This window comes from Panthera onca, chromosome C1 (genome assembly GCF_046562875.1).
Source record: "Panthera onca isolate mPanOnc1 chromosome C1, mPanOnc1 haplotype 2, whole genome shotgun sequence".
In the NCBI taxonomy this organism is placed as follows: domain Eukaryota; kingdom Metazoa; phylum Chordata; class Mammalia; order Carnivora; family Felidae; genus Panthera; species Panthera onca.
The window spans coordinates 189201394-189221641 of NC_138346.1; the positions used below are offsets into that span (position 1 = coordinate 189201394).

Here is a 20248-nt window from a genome sequence, read left to right on the forward strand (position 1 = left end):
GGAGTGTGGAATTATTTTCCATTAAGAAATAGTCCCATGACTATTCCATTGGGTGGATTTATCAGAATTCACTTATTAAACCAGTTCCCTAGTGATGGATAGTAAGGTTGTTTCCATGTTCACTGGTAAAAATGTTGCTGCACTGATCACGTGTGTGTGACATCTGTGTGTACGTTCCTGGAAGATGATGTATATTTGTGTGTGCACTTGGGAAGCTGCTGGATCCATGTAAATTTTGGCCACCTCTTATCTCCAACTCTGATGGTGGCCATCATTTTCCTCTTTGCCAACCAAATGGGGGAGAGTTGATATTGACTTTAACTTATATCTTTTTTAATAATTAGTGAGGCCAAGCATCTTTTCCTATCTTTATTAGACATTTTCATTCCTTGAAAATTATTTATTTCCTCTCTCCATTTTGTTAGCTTTTCCTAATGTTTTGTGGGTACTTATTATATATCATGGATAATGACCCTATTTTTAAAATGTTTGGTTAGTTATTTTTGAGAGAGAGGGAGAGAGTTCAAGCAGGGGAGGGGCAGAGAGAGAAGAAATCATAGGATCCCAAGCGGGCTCCACGCCATCAGCACAGAGCCCAACATGGGGCTTGATCTCATGAACCATGAGATCGTGACCTGAGCCTAAATCAAGAGTCAGACATTTGCCTGTGGGGCTTAGTTTGTTGAGCGTCCAACTTCAGCTCAGGTCATGATCTTGGGTTCGTGAGCTCGAGCCCCACGTCGGGCTCTGCTGACAGCTCAGAGCCTGGAACCTGCTTCGAATTCTGTGTCTCCCTCTCTCTCTGCCCCTCCCCTGCTTGCACTCTGTCTCTCTCTCAAAAATAAATAAACATTTAAAAAATTTCAAAATAAAATAAAATGTTAAAAAAAAATTTTTTGAAGAGTCAGACACTTAACTAACTGAGCCACCCAGGCACCTTAGCCCTATTTTTATATGTTGCAAATATTTTTACGTAGCCTGTCATTTGCTTTGTAACTGTTGCTGGGGCCTTTTGTTGTATGTAGGGCTTAGTGTTTTTTATGTAAGCACATTTATTCATCTTTTCCTTTAAGAGCATGGAGGTCCAGTTCAGCCTTTGAAAGTTATTTTCCAACACTAAGGTACACAAATATTCTAATAGTTCTGGTATTTTCGTGGACTTGCTGATATGTATTGTTTATTTCTTTAATCCCAATAAATTTGTGTTAAGTCTGGTGCACATACTCTATTTAAAATAGAATCCTCTGCCTTCCCTCACCGTATCCCAATTATTTCATGCTTGTAGGTTTACACGCATCTTCCCTGGCTAGATCCTCAGATCCTGAAAAGCAGGCATCTTTTCTGTTTTGTTCACTGCTGACTCTCCGGTGCCCAGAACAGTGCCTGACACATAGTAGGTGCTTAGTAAGTACTTGTTGAAGGGATAGACAGCCAGCCAGTTGTCACAGCTTTCTTATTCAAATAATCCATTCTTCCTCCACTGTAATTACACCTTCGACAGCCTCTTATACGGTTACTGGTCATCAGGTTCTCCCTCTTCTTCGGTTTTACAGTTTATAATTTTCTAGAAAATCATCAGTTTTCAAATTCATTGACATCAAGTTATGTATGAATTTCTCTCAATTTAAAAAAATGTTCATATACCTGTTTATACTGCCCTTCTTAATGGTTATTTGTGATTGTGCCCTTTCCTGTTACTCAAATCAGCCAGGGCTTTGTCCCTGGGGTTGGTCTCAGAGAGCCAGTCTGCAGCTGTGTATTTCTTTCATGGTGGCTGCTATGCTTTTCTCGTTCACTCATTTTTGTTTTCAACTTATTCGTTTCTTCCGCATAGATCATTTTGTTTATTCTACGCTTTATCAGCTTCTTGGGTTAGATGCTTAATTCATTTGGTTTCAGTCTTTCTTATTTTATCACGAAAGCATTTAAGGTCTGAATTTCCCTCCCAATGCAGTTTTGGTTACCCTCCCCAGATTTGTATTTTATTTTATTATGTTTTAAGTTTGTTTATTTATTTATTTATTTATTTATTTATTTATTTATTTATTTTTTAATGCTTATTTATTTTTGAGACAGAGAGAGACAGAGCATGAATGGGGGAGGGCCAGAGAGAGAGGGAGACACAGAATCGGAAGCAGGCTCCAGGCTCTGAGCTGCCAGCACAGAGCCCGACGCGGGCTCAAACTCACGGACCGTGAGATCATGACCTGAGCCGAAGTCGGACGCTTCACCGACTGAGCCACCCAGGCGCCCCTATTTATTTATTTTTGAGAGAGAGAGAGAGATTTAGAGAGCGAGCAGGGGAGGAACAGAGAGAGAGAGAATCCCAAGTAGGCTCTGCATTGACAGCACAGAGCCCGACGTGGGGCTCAAACCCATGAGCCATGAGATCATGACCTGAGCCAAAACCAAGAGTCAGATACTTAACCTACCGAGCCACCCGGGGGTCCCTTCCCCAGATTTTTAAAAAGTAGGATGCTCAATGTCATGCATTCATAAATATTCTGGAAAGGTATTTTTGTGCCTCTTTGACTCAAGTTATTTAGAAAAGCATTTTTTAATTATCATGCGCATGGTTTCCTTACTTACTTATTTATTTATTTAATTTATTTAGCTGCTTGTTAATTTCTAACTCCGTTGCATTGGGACCGCAGACTGTGGTATACATGTTGGAAATTTGAGATTTTCTTGTAGTCAGGTACGAAGACATTGGAGAAAAAGATGTTTTCTCTCCTTCTTGCATATGGATGAAGTTAAGCTTACCAGCTGTATCTTCAGAACCTCCCTACTTTTCTTTAGAGATTACTTGTACCATCAGACTTAGAGTAATGTGTTCAAGACACTATTCTGTGTTGGTCTTCTTGTGGTTCTAAAACTGTATGATTTCATATATTTTATGGTTCCACTGTTCAGGGTGAAGGTAAGGTTCATGATTCATGTGCCTTCTTGGAGAAATAGACCCATTAGCAATCTAAAGTGCCCCATTTTATTCTATTTAACATTTTTTACATTTTGTCTGATATTAACGTTAACTTTCCTGGATTTTTTGTTACCATTTTGCTTATTATGTTTTTTTGCCTTTTTTTTTTTTTTAGTTCAACCTTTGTCCTTTTGTTTTAAATGTATCACTTCCAAACAGCAGATGGCTGGATTTTTTTTTTTTCCATTCAACCTAATCTCTTATCTCAAAATACAGTCATTTAATTTATTCACACTGTTCTATTTATTGATACATTTGGGCTTGTTTTATGTCTTTTGGTTATGATACCTTTTCCTTTACCTAACGCTTAATTAATTGAATTAATTAATCTAATTTTTTGTTTCTCCCCGCCGACCCCACACACAGTAGTTAAGAGGTCTGTATCTTTTTTTTTTTTTCTGGAAATGGTTACCCTTAAATTAAAAAATTAAAACCCATGCTCCTCTAGTGTCAAGGAGCTAATTCCCAGCCAAATGAGACCGTTATTATCAGCATTTGCTTAGATTTGACTGTGCATTTTTCTTTTATTGTTCATCACTGTTTCCTGTGTATCCTGTCTTGCCCTTTCTCGAGTTACTTATTCTGATACAGTTTTAATTTTGTGGTAGTAATTCCTTGAGTAATTGTTTTAAGAAAAGATAAGTGGCATACTATTTTTAGTACTTCTGTCTTTGGCTTTGAGAGCCAGTGGAGTAACAGATCTTTTAACCCTTTTTCCTCAGACGTCTGTAGTATTTGTTGCCTTCTGGCAGTTAGTAATGTCAAGTCCAATGGCAATTTGGTTCTCAAAATTTTTGGAGAGTCAGAGACAAAGCTGAGCCCACAGCTGACCTGGGTAAAGGGTGGCATCACCTCCATGGAGCTTTATCATATCCAGAGGAAGCAGCAAGATCGGGATTTGCTGAGGGTTGAAAGTCTCCTTTAAAATGGATATGTCAAGGGGTGCCTGGGTGGCTCAGTTGGTTTAGCGTCTGACTTCGGCTCAGCTCATGATCTCTTGGTTTGTGAGTTCGAGCCCTACGTCGGGCTCTGTGCTTACAGCTCAGAGCCTGGAGCCTGCTTCAGATTCTGTCTCCCTCTCTCTCTCTGCCATTCCCCTGCTCTCTCTCTCTCTCTCTCTCTCTCAAAAATAAAATAAACATTAAAAAAATTTTTTAAATGGGTACGTCAATGTGAGAGCTTCATCAGGATGGTGCAAGGAATACCACACCATAGGCTGGGGGTGAGGGTAAGGGGGGGTGAATTTTGAGGCAAGGCAAGGGACTCCAAGAATCTTAGGGCACAAACTGTTGAAGAGCTGATGGATCCTTCAGGAACTTTCTGCAAAGAGCAGTCAAAGCATGTGTCAGGGCTAGAGTCTCCTGGAAAAGAGTCATGCTAAGGAAGACAGTAAGGTGTGGGGTAGGTGGCTTCGGGTCTCCTCTCCTTCCCACTCTTGTCTCTTTGGAAACCTGAAGGATTCACTCATTACCCTTGGATTTCAGTAATTCTGGCCAGCCAGCCCTGCCCTGGCTCCAGCGGCCTCCAAGCACAATTCCCTCCCTGGCAGTTAGCACGTGGGCCTTTCCCTGCCCCTGGTGGGTGAAGCCGGCTTAGCTTTGATTCGATTTTCTGTCATTCCTCCTTGTCTGCTTTTGCTCAGACTTGCTGGCCGGCTGGTGCTTCTCTGAGACTGTTCTTACTTGAACCTTTCTTATTTCGTTGAACGTTGTTCTGTGTCCCCGGAGTTTGGGGGAGAAGAGGTAAACCCATGGGCTCCACGTACCATGTAGAACGTCAGGTGTGTGTAACATTTTCCTGGTGACCGGATGCAGGCGGGTCCGCCCGGCCCACTCACCTGCTGCTGGAGGCCAGGAGCGGCACTCGGGCAGTGCTGACCCCGCTGGTGGATGGCAGAGCAGTGGCTCGCTCCCTCCACCTGAGCCCGTCCTCTGCTCCGGCCACACCTCTGGTCCCGACTGCATTACCTCGCTGATTAAGACGATTCCGTGACCTCCCTGGGCTGCTAGATCAAGCCCAGCCTGTTACGTATACCAAGTTCTCCCCCTGCCCAGCTCTCGCCTCCTGAGCTGTCACTACCTCTCACCTCCAGCCACACAGATAGCATGAAATTCTTCGGACATTCGCGCAGTTTGGGGTCTCCTGTCTACATACACTTCTTACTCTCTTTCTCTCTCACCCATTCAGACATCATCAGAATCGACTACTCTTTTCTTCCTGACTTCAAGGTGTAGTCGCTCAGAACCAGTGAGTCTATGCATTCCTTTGTTCCTGGCCCCTCCTCCCACAACAGTGATCCCCTTGAAGGCAGGGACTGAATCTTTACCCTTCCCACTGGGCCTGACCCAAAATAGGTGCTGAATGTGCTCGGTTCAATGAATGAGCAACCCAGCTAGGTTCTAAAGAGACTTGTTCTACTCCGACTGTGTGTGAGACCCTGTGCCAGTCTCTAGGGGTGGGGAGTGGGTCAGACTGACCCGGCCGAGCTGTGTGCAGTCCACAAGGCCTGCGAGACTCCGGAGTCTCTACGCTCAGAGGTGGGGAATTGTAGACAGTGTTCATAGGATAGCCCGTCCTAAGAAATCAGGGTTTTGACACTGGGAGGGACAGAGCACAGCTGTTTGTATTAATAACTGAGATCTATCAGAGGATGTGGGGTTGACGAAAACCGAGGAGTGGTGAGAAGTTCGGATGGTTCGGGCAGCAGGATCAGGAAATGATAGACGGAGGCCACTGTGGGGTGGCGCAATGCTGCCCTGGGGTGTGGGGCAGCGCTGGCTGGATTCCAGAGCAGCTGGTGTGGCAGGGAGGGGAGAGCAGAGTGGCTTCAGTTACCTGCACATTTCGTAGGAGTCAGCAGCGGGACGTAGTTGCCGGAACATTAACTCTTCCAAGGCTGTGCCAGTAAAACCACGGTGCCCAAGAGAAGGAAGTCATGACAGTGCCCCAGGCCCATGAGCAGGTGACTCCAGACTTAGATCGCTGGGCGTACTGTGGGATAACGCCCAGAGCAGTGCCAGGCACTGGTCTACCAAATCACTAAAACCCTGGGAGGTAGTTGCTATTTCTTAGCCCCGCATTCAGGCATAGGGAGGCGACACAGAGGTCATGAGTACAGGGCCAGACCGGGGACCCAGGTACCCTAGCTCTGGGAGCCACATCCTCAGCCATCCCAGCACACTGACTCCAGCAGACAAGCCAAAGCCTAGGCCCAGGAGAGCAGCGTGGATGCGACACACACACACACACACACACACACACACACACTACACTCAACTAAAACAACTCAGGCTTTCTGGAGCACGAAACGCCCTCCCCTGTCTTTTCTCATTTGCGTGTAAGTTGATGATTGAAAACTGGTGCTCCCTCCTTCATCCGGTGACTCCTGAGCCCCTTCCCTTTGGCCTCGAGTGCTCCATTTGGTTTAGTGATTTGGGGAATCTGGTTCGTTTCTCTCGCCGTGTAGCAAATCATCTCAAACTTAGTGGCCCTTATTTGTTAGCTCATGGTTCTAGAGGTCAGAATTCTGGTACAGAGAGGCTGACTCCTCTGCTCAGGGATGAAATCAAGGTACCTGTGGGCTGAGCGCTTGTCCTGAGGCCCTGGGGAAAATTCTGCTTTTTCAGCCTTGTTCCCTTGATGTCAGAATCCAGATACAATCCATTGGCTGTAGGACTCGGGTCCTTTTTCTTGCTGACTGTCAGTAGGGGGGGGCTTCTCTGCACCCCTTCAGGTGGCCTTTCCACATGCCCCCTCCATCTTCAAGGAAGCAACCTTGCAAGTCAAATCCCCCTGATTTTAATTCCCATGACTTCCTCTTCTGCGACCAGCCAGAAAAAAAACTCTGCTTTTAAAGGACTTTCTTGGGTAGGGTAAGCCCATGGAATAATCTGTTTTGGGGTCAGCTGTGTCCTGTAATGTAACCTAAGCACGAGAGCAAAGTCCATCCTGTTCACAGTCCTGGGAATTATGCAGCATGTGTACATCAGGGGACAGGAAACCTTGAGGGCCATCTTAGAATTAGAATTCTGCCTACTTATTGGTGAAGAAACAGGGGACTCAGAGAAGTTAGGTGCCGTGTGCAAGATACAACATGGTACCAGGACCACATTGTCTTCCCAAGGGACATGGGGATCGAGCCCAAGATGAGCAGCTTGGGAGGAGCTGGGGGCCTGGGCCTCCTGGGACCAGGCAGAGGTTGTTCTGTGTCTGAAGAAGTTGACCTAGCAACCTCTTTGATCATACTTTTTTTGACCGTCTCCTGCAGGATTCAAGGCACAAACCTGGCAGCCTCTAACTAGTTCGTGGTGGAGCCTCAAGAGATACTGGCCAGGCAAGCTCTCCCTTCCAGAGGGAAGAGCAGAGCATGAGAGGAAGGCCACGTAGCAGAAGTGGACATGAACGCTGGTTTCCAAAGAGAACAGTGTTTTAGTTTTGGTCATCGAAAGTGGTGCCTTCAGCACAGGTAAGAAACAGGCCATCAGTGAGTATGCTCGATGGGGGCGCCATTTTGGTCTTTTGCATGAGCTCGCTACTGTTCTTCCTCTTCCGAATGTATTGTTGTTGTTATTGTTACTATTGCCTTCCTTGAGCCTCTGTGGAAACTGGAAGTCATCAGGACTTCCTTGGCCAAGAGCAGAGACCTTGAGGGTCAACACTCTTTCCCTGCCTCCACGTTGCCTCCCCCCAAATTCAGTTGTCTTCCCAGTTCCTCAGTTTCCATTCTGTCCGTGGCAACAACTCCTCTCGAGAGACCGCAGCCTCCTCACATGACGGCCCACACACCAGAGTTCCACCATCTTTTCTGTCCCCCTCTCCGCCCACCCCCATGATGGCTCTTGCCTGAAGAGCCCCTGGCCACCCCCTAACTACTCAGAGGAGCACAGGGGGTGTTGAAGACTGAGCGGCGTCTCTTCAGGACCCTCCCTGCAGTAAAGAAGTGAAAGGATGTAGGGTTCTCAGCCCTGGCTACACGTTAGAATTACCTAGAAAGTTTTTTAAAATTTCTGGTAGAAAGACCTCGTCTCCAGAGATGCTGATTGAGTTAGCCTGAGGAGGGGCCTCGGCATCCATCTATGTATTTGTGTATATAAATATTTAGCTCTTCCGGTATGCTCTGTGGCTCCAGGTAGAAGTTCAGGTTGTGGTTCAGGCTAGGTGTGTGGTGTTAGAGCTCTTTGGGCTGGGAATATGTCTTTGGATGTTTTGCCTGGCTTCGGGGTGTGTCAGAATCACCGAAGTAGGTTGCAGGGGTTGCCTGGTGAAAACAAAGGGGGCGCCTGGGTGGCTCAGTCGGTTAAGCCGCCGACTCTCGGTTTCGGCTCCGGTCACCATCTCACGGTTGGTGGGTTTGAACCCTGCGTTGGGCTCTGCGCTGGCAGGGCAGAGCCTGCTTGCCATTCTCTGTCTCCCTCTCTCTCTGCCCCTCCCCCACTCACGCTGTCTCTGGCTCTCTCTCAAAATAAATAATAAACTTTACCCCCACCAAAGCAGATTTCCTGGCCCACCCATGTTCTCCGAAGCAGACTCTTGGGACGGGGGAAACAGGAATCTGTATCTTGACTCAGACGCAGCCGATGTGTGGGTGCTCTGGGGCCTCTTTCTGGGGACTCTGGTGATGCTCTCCCTGTGTTTGGGTCTCTGGGCTTGGCTGTGAGTCCTGAGGGCCTTCCCAGCCTGGCGTGCGGTGAGCAATGCCTCATCCCCATCCTCCTAGTGGTTTTGCACTTACAGAGAGGAGGCTAGGGCCTCGGGCAGCCCTCGAAGAGGGACCACTGTACGTAGTTGTCCTTCCTCTATGGGGAGCCTTGGGGTAGCTGGGCCCAGGCCTCTGCCCACAGCTCGGCTGCACCACGCGGGCCCCCTTGACCCAGGCCGTGACCGGGGTTTTCCAGTGGAGGTGGGGTAGTCACCCCTGGACTCTGAGGAAGAAGGACTTTCTCACTCTGTGCCTCACCCTGTGCCTCACTCTGAGAGATGTGCCACGAACTAGTTAGATGTGGTGCTTAATAGTGGAGGCTCTGGACCTTCCTGGGTTCAAATCCCAGCTCAGGCACTTACCGGTTTTGTGAGGCATTTACGATTTAGGAGGCAAGTTGCTTGGTCCCGCTTGTAAAATGGGATAGTAATGGCGCCCACCTCACAGGTTGCTGTGCAGATGCAGGGAAGGCCCCTGGAACGTTGCTGGACACGTAGTAAGGGATCCCCAAATGTGAGCAGCAGCCCTTCGGACTCGTGCAGGCAGGTTGGCCACCTCTCTGCCCTCCTGGTTGCTGTGCTGTGACATGTCTGCCATGCTCTGGTCATCTGGTTCCCAGCGCAAGAGTCAGAGTGAAGTAAAGCCACCAACGCTGCGTATGGGGCCTGGGACTTTATCGGCAAATCCGAGTACCGCACAGACCCGAGTGAGGCTTGGTTCTATCGCCCCTCTTATAGAGATAAGGAAACTGAGCCCAGAGAGGTTCAGTGATTTAAAGACAATCACACAGCAAGTAAGGAGCAGAGCCTCTGGCCACAAAAGACCCAGCGTCTCTTCTCCACCAAGACGCATCCTGAAGAAAGGCAATAACAGCTTCAAGGATGACCCTTCCCCAGGAATATCGACATTTTCATAGGAATCAACAGTGCCGTAATGAGTCGGTCCCCTTCCATAGCATCATGGGACGTCTCGTGGTGCCGCAGTTTAGCAGCAGTTGTGACATCTGTGTGTGTCACAGCCTTTGTGGGTCTTCTCCGCCAGCAGTCTCGGGGAAGGATCTGGGTTTATTAGAGTAGGTGCGCAGGAAATACTTGAACCTGGCTGGAAACAGAAACCTCAGAGGGATATGCAGGAAGAGATATGGGAGGACCGTCAAGGAGAGTACAGGTGGGGATCCTCCCCAGACCTCGCATTGCCTTCCCCTACTTTACTGCTAAATGCCCTTTTTGTCCATGTGGGCTCTGACAGCTGCAGGGAAGAATCCGTAAGGGATGGGACTGGTCTAGAGGGAAATGGGCTGTCAGTTCCAGCAAGAAGTCTGGTCCACAACCCCCTCCTGTGCTCTCCCTGGGGAATAAAAGCCTCTGTGATTAATGGGGTGCCGACTCAGGGCTTCTGGAGTGTCCAGGTGCTCCTGGCCCACTGCTGGCACAGCCTCCCTAGCCACCACGGAGGGTGCTGGAACATATGGCCTCTGAACGAGGGAGAGGGCTCAGGCCCGGGCGGGTGGGGATATCAGGTAGGAGCCAGCTGGGGGCCAGCCTTCATTGACATTGCACACTCCCCTATGCTGGGGAGGCCCATTCACACTATGTGAGCTTGGGAACGGCTATGTTTGAGGTTACTGGAGGGCAGGGGGATGTGGAGTCATGGCCCCCCTCTACTGGGAACCTGGACTGAGGCTCTCTCCAGAGTAAATGTGATTTCTGAATAAATCAAGATGAACCTAATTTGAAAACAGACACTAGAGCATTTTCTCAGCAGCAAAGCCCTCGGCCAGTAGTATGCAAACTTCTACGGTCTTAGAAGCCATTTTTAAAAGTCGAATCCTACATGGAATGTCAATAATATAAAACAGATTAAATTGGTAGTTTATTGATATGCATTTATCTTTTATTTTTTTAATGTTTTTATTTATTTTTGAGAGAGCGCAAGAGGGGAAGGGGCAGAGAGAAAGGGGGACAGAGGATCTGAAGCGGGCTCTGTGCCAACAGCAGTGAGCCCAGTGTGGGGTTTGAACTCACAAACCGCGAGATCACGACCTGAGCCTAAGTCGGACGCTCAACCAACTGAGCCACCCAGGTGCCCAATTTTTGACATGTATTTATTATGAACGTCCATCAATAAAAACGTTGAGATCTCAGAGTGTAGATTAAGGGTCAACAAACTACTGCCCACGGGTCTAATCCAGGCTCTTTCCTGATTTGTGTAAATAAAATATTGTTGGAACATAGTCGTGCCATTCACTTACACATTATCTATGGCTGCCTTCCTGCTCTGGTGGCAGAGTTGGGTAATTGTGACCGACTGTCTCTCCCACAAAGTCAAAAATATTTACTCTTTGGTCCTTTATAGAATTTTGCCGGCCTCTGCTCTAGATAATCATTTTATCACGTACCAACTATAACATCTAATATTGCCTTTTTTGTGTTTATTTTGTTTGGCTTGGTCGCACAGTATTAAGAAAATCCCAAATCATTATCTATAAGATGATGTGAATGGTAACAGACTTCTAACCGCTTACCTTCAGCCCCGAATGATCTTCAGTTCAATGTTAGATGGACATTAGGAAAGGAGGAGAATGGTTCTGGTTTGCATCACTTAGAGTATCAGGCAACGGCTTGCATTCCTTCCTATTACAACACTCAGACAGGAAGCAGACAATCTTGATGACATCTTCGTGATAATCCACAAACTATATTCTCATATCATGCAAAGTTTCAGAGTGTACGTGTTTGTGCGGTTTTATGTAAGGATGTATAGTCCTGAACCGAAGAAGCAACATGTCCAGTAAAGAGCTCCGAGCTTTCTACTTGAAGACCTATTTTATACTGAAGTTCAAGACCCCAGGCTTTAGTCTGAGTTCTGCCCAAACCAAGTTAAGCTGGCCACACCTGTTGTGTGTACCTGGTGGGTTACTATGATGTGCTAAGGCACATGTTTGAATGCACAGGTCCATTTTCCACCACGGTTTTATTTAAAAGGAGTCGAACTATATTTTTGGAATAAACTTCTCGAGTGACCTTTGAAGAACTTCTAAAATACCTCCGTGGAACACAGTTTGAAAGCCCCCCCCCCCCATCAAATATTGGTGGTTTTAATCTCTGTGCTTCACGGAGCTGAGGATGCTGAGGGCTGGGGGTGGGCGGGGGGGGGGGGCGGGATGGGTCAGTGGAAGAAGTTCTTGGGAAACAGGGAAGCCTCCCGGGCTCCTGCCGAAACTTGGGGTGTCTCCTGATGATAGTTGATGACCTAAACACAGCTCCCCTGGCTGCTCTCGTGACTTCCAGCCATCAGCTTGGGAGAGGAGGTCTGGAAGAATGTGGGGAGATTGGAATATGTGCAGGGAAGCCTGTAGTGTTGGCGGGGGGGGGGGGGGGGTTGGATATGGAGGGAGTGCACAAAGGGCTTCTAAGTAGCATGCAGAGGACTTTGCAGCCACTCAGCAGACCCGGGTTCGGGCCAGGGTAGAGGAAGCAGGATGGCAGGGGGCAGCTGGCTCAGCACTCGAAGCAGGTTTGTGCAGGAGGAGGGTCTTGTGAATGCCTGGGATGGGGACCGATGCCCCAGGGAGTTGGTGGCTGGGGTTGGGCAGCGGCTTTGGGCATTTGAGGCAGAGCCCACAGAGTCAGGAATATAACCCAGGAGTCCCGACTCACAGGCTGCCTGCCTTCCCTGGGGGGTGCAAGGGAGGGAGGGGCCGGCGCTCAGGGATAAAAAAGCACCAGCTCTTTCTGAGGTTTTGCTGCTCACCCCGTAGAAAAAGAACATTTTTAGATTTTTAAAAGGATGACCTCATTTTTTTCTTATTTACATAGCCCTGTTTGTTTATACAGTCCTTTAAAAATAGCGAACGTGTGCTAAGCTTAGCACTCTCTCCCGCCACAGCGGCAAAGCCACCGTGTGGGGAGAAACACCTTTTTCTCTAAGAGAGGGGCAGCCTTGTTTCCGAGGACAGATGGGAGCAAAACGGGACAGGTAGGAAGTTTCGTGGTTTTTCGTGTCGCTTTTCCAAAATAGCCACACTCCTGCCTCCCACTTCCTGCCTGACTCGACTCAGGGAAGATTTTCTCCTATAGAAGACTTGTGTTCTGTGCATTCTCAGGGAGGCATGAAGGGATCTGTCAACAAGCACACACGCTTGACCCCGAAGATCTCGAGCTTGGCACTGGGCTTGCGTTCTGGCTCTGCTGCCTACCGGCTGTGTGACCTTGGGCAAGCCGCTCCCCTTCTCTGTGCCTTATTTGTAAGATGAGGAGAACAGCACTTACCTGCACTTGCTGTGCACAGGAAGTGAGGGAGTATGTGTAAAGGGCGTAGCCCGGTGCAGGCACACAGCAACTCTTAATAAATCTCGTGACAGGGGCGCCGGGGTGGCTCAGTCGGGCAAGCGTCTGACTCTTGATCTCAGCTCAGGTCATGATCTCACGGTTTGTGAGACCGAGCCCTGTGTCGGGCTCAGTGCTGACACTGCAGAACCTGCTTAAGATTGTCTCTTTCTCTCTCTCTCGGGGCGCCTGGGTGGTTCAGTTGGTTAAGCGTCCGACTTCAGCTCAGGTCATGATCTCCTGGTCTGTGAGTTCGAGCCCCGCGTCGGGCTCCGTGCTGACAGCTCAGAGCCTGGATCCTGCTTCGGATTCTGTGTCTCCCTCTCTCTCTGTCCCCTCCCCTGCTTGTGCTCTGTCTCTCAAAAATAAAAACACTGAAAAAAAAAAAGAGATTCTCTCTCTCTCTCTCTTTCTCTCTGCCCCTCACCTCCTCACTTTCTCTCTCTCTCAAAATAAATAAACGTTAATAAATAAATAGATCTCTTTATAAACAACAGCAATGGTGTCATATTCGCCCCCCACCTGGACAGTTAACTAGCCCCCCAACCACCTTCCCTTCCAGCCAGCTCATCCGCCCCACCCATCCCTACATTGTCCCAGAGGGATAGAAAGATAAAACACAAATCTGACCATGCCGTCCCCTGCTTAAAACCCACCAACATCTTCCTACATGCATGGCCGGGATCAGCAACATTTTTTTTCGAAATGGCCAGATAGTACATATTTTAAGCTTTGCGAGCCACACGGTCTCCCTTGCACCTGGTCACCTCTACTGTGCTGCGTGAAGGCAGCCACGGACAGCGTGTAAAGGAATGAGTGTGGCCGTGTTCCGGTAAAACTCCATGGACAAAAACAGGCAGCGGGCCGGATTTGACCTACAAGGATATGTCCATCTCCTCGGCTCAGCTTCCCTCATCCAGCCCGTTCCCGTTCCTCCGTCGCTCTTCCTCCTCCTCCCCAACTGCTGTGCAGAAAGGACTCCTCACACTTTACCCAAAGTTCCTTCCTTCTGGAATCTCCTTCTCTGCCCCCACCCTCGTGCTTCTCCGCCACGACATTAGGAACCATTGCCCTGGGGTTCTGTGGGTTCTCTGGATGTCTGCTCTGGGCATGTGTGCCAGCACCCTCTGTCTTTGCTTTAGAGAGGACACCCCTCACGCAGGAATTCTGCCCCCCTCCTTCAGGTGTGCTGGTGTGTGTTTGAGTGTTTGTAGCTGCTCGGTAAGCCTTGTTACTGAACACAAAAGACCCGTAAGACAGACGGCTACCCTTAGGGAGCTTACAGCCTGGCTAGGAAGCTAAGATGTGAGATGGTGAAAAGCCAGCCAGCAACCCAGGATGGAAGTGACAGGGAATGTGTCTGTTGGGGTGCCCAGGACAAGGTGCTTCTGACCTTTGTGGAGGAAGGAGAAGTCATCTGAGTTGGACCTTGCGGGGTGGGAAAGAGGTTCAGAGAGAGGGAGGTCAGGAAGGCTCTCCGTGCTGGGGAAATGGCAAGAAATAACACTCGGCTCTGGGTTCAGGCCGGTGAGCGGACAGCCCACCCTGGTGACCACTGAGGGCCTCCTGTGAGAGACTGGGGCCTGGGCCTGGAAATCAGGGTGGGGCCTGCTCCGAGGTGCAGAGGGGGTTGGAACATCTCTCGAGCCAGAATTTCCCCAAGTGTGGCTCATAGACCACCCCCTACAACAGAATTGCCTGGAGTGTTTCTATATTTTTCTTTATTTTTATTTTTTAGAGAGGGGGCAGGGGAGAGAGAGAGAGAGAGAGAGAGAGAGGCAGAGGCAGAGAGGGAGAATCTTAAGCAGGCTCCACACTGGGAGAGGCTCCACACAGACACAGAGGCTCAATCTCAGGACCGTGAGATCCTGACCTGAGCTGAAATCAAGAGTTGGATGCTTAACACAATGAACCACCCAGGCGCCCCTGGGTGTTTCTTTAAAACACAGATTCTGGGACGACTGGGTGGCTCAGTCAGTTAAGTGTCTGCTTTGGGCTCCGGTCATGATCTCACGGTTTGTGAGTTCGAGCCCCGCGCTGGGCTCTGTGCTGACAGCTCGGTGCTTCAGATTCTGTGTCTCCCTCTCTCTCTGCCCCTCCCCCACTGACACTCTGTCTCTCTCTCAAAAATAAACATCAAAAACCCCCACAGATTCTACAGCCCTGTCTCAGGAGGCTGGGGGGCTAGAGAGGGTTAAAGCCATGGTCTGTAGGAGGAAGAAGGCTGCAGTACGGTTGAAGGTGATGGCCACACGCATTCTGTAGATTGACATCACCCGTGCACGTCTCTGCCAGGCTGGGGAGAGGCGAGGCAGGAATGGATCATCTTTTCCAAGAGCAGATAAAAACACCCGAGCTCAGACACGGGAAGTGACTTGCCCAAGATCACTCTGTGAATTACTTGTGGACGTGGGACTGGCTAGTTTGGCACAGGCTTCCTTCCCCTCACAACCCCAGGGCCCGGGGTGGCCCTGGAGGTTCCCCAGAGAGAGGAGAAAACAGGTATGGTGAATGTCCCCAGACCCCAGCACAGGCTGGCCCACAGCTGAACCAATGAGGGAATGGGTGGGGTGGGTGGAAGAGGTGACATGGGGGCGGAAGGGTGGGATTCTGGGGTGGTTCTGACGCCGCGAGCCTGGAAGTGTAAGGAGAATGGCCGTACCCGACGCAGAGGGGGAGAGATTAGGTTGGCGCGAAGCACATTGCATTTGATGGTTGGCCAAGCTGAGCCGTCACCGCTGGAAACGTCTGCCTGGGGAGTTCCGGGGCAGCACCGGTGACGTGTGCAGCCGTGGAAGCTGCTAATCAGGGCAAGAAATGGCAGAGAGACACGCAGGGGATTAAGGACCAGCGCCTGAGGGATGAGCACACACATCTAGAAGAAAAGGCTCTTCGTGAAAGAGCCCATGAAGTGTGCGGAGAAGCGGAGTCGGGACGGGCTGGGGCCGACCCAGAAAAGAGGGGTCAACCGCCAGTCACCCAGGAACGCCCTTCGGGCCCCTCTTTAGGACAAAACCGGCCAAGCTCAAAGAAATGGTGCCATGGGTAAATAAAACTGTCAGTCAAAATAAAAGCGAAATCATGAGGTTCTGTTTGCTCGAGATTTGGGCTTCCGATCAGCATGGCCGCAGGTGTGGGAGAGCAAGTGGGGACGGGAACCGCCTGTCCCACCTGTCGGGACAAGCCATTCGGTCTGTGCCGGGTGCTGGTTGGCACCCGCCCGTGGGATCGTATTGTGGCTCCGGGCCTCCTTCTCCTCTCCTGGGTCTGTCTTAGCTCCTTCCCTTTCCCTTCTGGGTCTCCCTTTATTCGCTCAGCCGATATTTATTCCTGGGAATAAAGCTCTTCACAGAGGGATTTGGCTGAGGTCCCCAAACGTGGCCTGGTCTACGAGTCTCCCACTGGAGAGCTTTTAAAGCGATAGATTTTGGACTTGCAGATTCCCTGAAAGCAGGGAGGGGCCAGCCACGCCTGGGTCTTCTGAGCCTCTCTCGGGATTAATCAGCTGTTCCGAAGCGGCCCTACCTGGGCCCGGCGGAGGTCTGGGTTCTTCCCCCATTAGGTCCTAAATATATGGCATCGGGGCAGCCTCTCGGCTGGCCTCCCTAGAGCCTTCAGAGCCTCTCCTTCCGTTGATCCTGCCTGTGCCACCAAACTCGTCCCCTCCCCCACCTCCAGCTCACATGCACTGTGGCACGGTGCCACCATCACCCTCCTCCATCCTGAGAGGTGGCTCATCCTTAAAATCAGCCATGCCTAAAAGAGAAGACGCCACATCCCGTTCTAGGTGACAAAAGGCGGATTCTACCTCTTGGAGCTACATTGTGATAGGGGAAAGAGACACGCATATTCATCTTGTCACATAACACATATTTTATATTACCTACAAAATAAATACATAGATATTATCTTTTTTCTTTCTTAGTGTTTATTAATTTTTGAGAGAGAGAGAGACAGAGTGCTAGCCAGGGAGGGGCAGGGAGAGAGGGAGACACAGAATCCGAAGCAGGCTCCAGGCTCTGAGCTGTCAGCACAGAGCCTGATGCGGGGCTCGAACTCATGAACCCTGAGATCATGACCTGATCTGAAGTCGGACGCTTCACCGACTGAGCCACCCGGGCGCCCCAGATATTATCTTGTACTTAAGTAGAATACATAGTATGTGGCAGGATGAGTCAGGAAAGAAAAGGAACCAAGCAGTCAGGGTGGGCCTCGGAGGGTGGCATCTGAGCAAAGAACTAATGGGGAAGCGAATGAGCTGTGTCCTCCCTGGGGAAGAGTGTTCGGGGCAGAGGCATGATCACATGGAGGGGGACATCCCTGGGGCCAGTGTGGCTGGAGGGGTGAGGGGTGGGGCCTCGGAGGAGAGGAGGCTGGAGAGGGGACGGTGGCAGGCGGGCAGATAACTGAGAAGTCCTTGGAGATCTGCCGAGGGCCCTAAAAGGTCTACCCTGACTGTGTGTGGAGACTGAGCTGCAGGAGGCCAGCGCAGGATGGGAGACCAGCTGGGAGGCTGATGTCGTCATCAGGAGGTGATGGTGTCACAGACCAGGCTGGCGACTGTGGAGGCGGTGGGAAGTGGTCGGATTCTGGGAACCGTCTGAAGGCCGAGCCAGCATAATCTGCTGACAGATGGGATGTGAGGTGTGAGAGAGTCTAGGGGAGGAGAACCCTGCGGATACTCACATTTACTCAGTCTGTTCTCAGGCTAGTCAATGGCTTTCAGCCTCAGTTTCCTCATCTGGAAAATGGAGCGGTTGGATAGATAACATCCAAGGTCTCTTTTGCTTTGAAAACTCACTCCTTCAGCTCCAGGACTGATGGCTGGGGTGGTCGGGGAAGGCTTCGTGAATGTGGGGTAGAACTTGTGCTTAAGAGACAGAGGCGCTCAGGGCGCCTGGGTGGCTCAGTTGGTTGAGCGTCCCACTCTTGATTTTGGCTCAGGTGGTCATGAGGATGGAGCTCTATGCTGAGCACGAAGCCTGCTTGGGGTTATCTCTCTCCCTCTGTCCCACTCCCCCACTTGCACTTGTTTGCTCGCTCGCTCTCTCTAAAAGAAATAAAATAAAATAGAAAAATAGAGAGGGAGAAGCACTCAACCAGCACCACTGTAGAGGGGGAGGGGCAAGAGGAACATTCTTAGAAGGGCAGGAGCGCTGATGGGGAAGCAGGGCCACATGGCCCGTGAGTGATGCTTGAAGAGCAGAGAGCAGTCACCGTGGCTGGGACCCAGTGCCTTGGTAGGAAGGTGCCAGATGGGCTTACTACACCCTTGGGAATAAACCAGCAGTTTCAGGGTCTGAGCATTTTTTGCAAACAAGGAGGCCCTCAATTTTGAGCATTTTCTGATGGACATGCTCAGGCAGGAAGGACCAAGGCTTGGCTCCCGTCTGGGGAGAGTTAACCTTCTGGCCCAGCATTGCATAACCGCAGAGTCTGCTGAGTGCAAGGAGACTCTTCTGTGTGGCAGCCAGAGTGGCAAGCCTGGTGGCTCCGGGCTCTGGCACCGTCCTGAAGCGGAACAAACAGCCCTCCCTTCCCAGATAATGGCCCTCATTGAGCATTGTGTCCATGGCCAGCGCCCAGCACAGGGCCGCTCAGCCTGGGTAAGTTTCCTCTCTTGGCTCCTTAGCAAAATATTTACACAGTGCCTTTCTAGTAAGATGGTTCCTAAGAACCAGCAGGCAGAGAGAGCTGGAGAGAAGAACCCCCCGGTGACCCTGCTCCCAGCTCCCACACCCCACGTGTGAGCCTGAGCTGGTCATTGCCCTCCAGGGCTCGCTCGTAAAAGAAAGCACTGAGCTAGAAGATGCTTGATGGTCTGTCCAGCTCCAAAATCATTGGCATTTTCCCTAATTGAAGAATGAGGTCCGTTTTCTTATCATGTGGCGGTAGAATTTGGTTGGTCCTTTTCTCAGGGAGGCAGGTGTATGGCTTGGCAGGGGCTGAAAAGAACTTGGAACCCCACCTCCTTGGATCCTACCTACCACTGACATCAGAAAAAATACTGTCTCTCTCTCTCTGTGTCTTTCAATGAGGAGGAGGTCACCCCAGAAGGTGCCGTACTTTAAGAGGTATCTGGATCAGCCATAGGGAACATGCAACCATGTTAAGAGAGGAACATGTAAGGAAACTAGGGAGAGAAGACTGTCCTCAACCATCTCAGGGATTGTCCTGGAGAAGAGGGTCAGAGATATGTCCTCAAGACAGAATCAAACCAGTGAGTTCCAATCACATGGCTCATCCTTAGGAAGTTGTGGCAAACAGTGGGCCTCATAGCTATTCTCATCCAAAACACACATACCCCTTTGACCCGTGGTCCCATTTCTGGGAACCTGGCCTATGGAACAATAGCATTCATCTGTAAAGATATGTGTGCAAAGGATGTTTAATGCAAAATTCCACTGGCAAAAAAATTAGAAAAAAATATATGAAAACGGAACAGTAGAGAAAGTTTGAAGGTGCCATATCCAAACTGTGGCCCATTATTCAGCTATTAAATGGAATGAGACAGACCCTGAATCTGTTTAGGAAGGCAGTAAAGAGCAGTGACTGGGAACACAGGGTCTAGAGACAGCTTTTGCCAGTGTTCAAATCTGGATCCCACTGCTTACAAACTGTTACATGACCTCTCTGACCGTCAGTCTCCTCTTTGGCAGGGTAGGGATTATAACAGTGCCTTCCCTATAGGCTTGACGCACGTGAGGTGTTAATGACTGTGCCTCGTATATACTAACCACTCAAAAAATGTCAGCCTTTGGCCTAGAAAGATTATTCATGAGAAAAGCTAGATGCAGAGTAACGTGCATAGGGTGATGCCATTTTTATAAAAACAAAAGAATACATCCCCTGATGGTTTGCAAAAAAGAGAGAAAGAAAGAAAGAAAGAAAGAAAGAAAGAAAGAAAGAAAAAGAAAGAAAGAGAAAAAGTGCTGTTGTCCCAGCTTGTTTTTTTTTAACATTAAATATAATTTATTGTCAGATCGGTTTCCATACAACACCCAGTGCTCATCCCAACAGGTGCCCTCCTCAATGCCCATCACCCACTTTCCCCTCTCCCCCACCCCCACCAACCTTCAGTTTGTTCTCAGTATTGAAGAGTCTCTAATGGTTTGCTTCCCTCCCTCTCTGTAACTTTTTTTCCCCCTTCCCCTCCCCTCTGGTCTTCTGTTAAGTTTCTCAGGATCCACATATGAGTGAAAACATATGGTATCTGTCTTTCTCTGCCTGACTTATTTCACT

General features: G+C 49.5%; 1 protein-coding gene across 4 annotated transcripts in view; it reads left to right on the top strand.

The window, feature by feature from the left end:
* HIVEP3 (HIVEP zinc finger 3) overlaps positions 1-20248 on the top strand; it is a 469065-nt gene that overhangs the window by 362986 nt on the left and 85831 nt on the right. For all 4 annotated transcript variants that reach the window (XM_060625315.3, XM_060625317.3, XM_078452014.2 and 1 more), the window contains one exon: positions 7248-7445. The gene's annotated coding sequence lies outside the window, so the exon portion shown is untranslated. The remainder of the gene's footprint in view (positions 1-7247; positions 7446-20248) is intronic.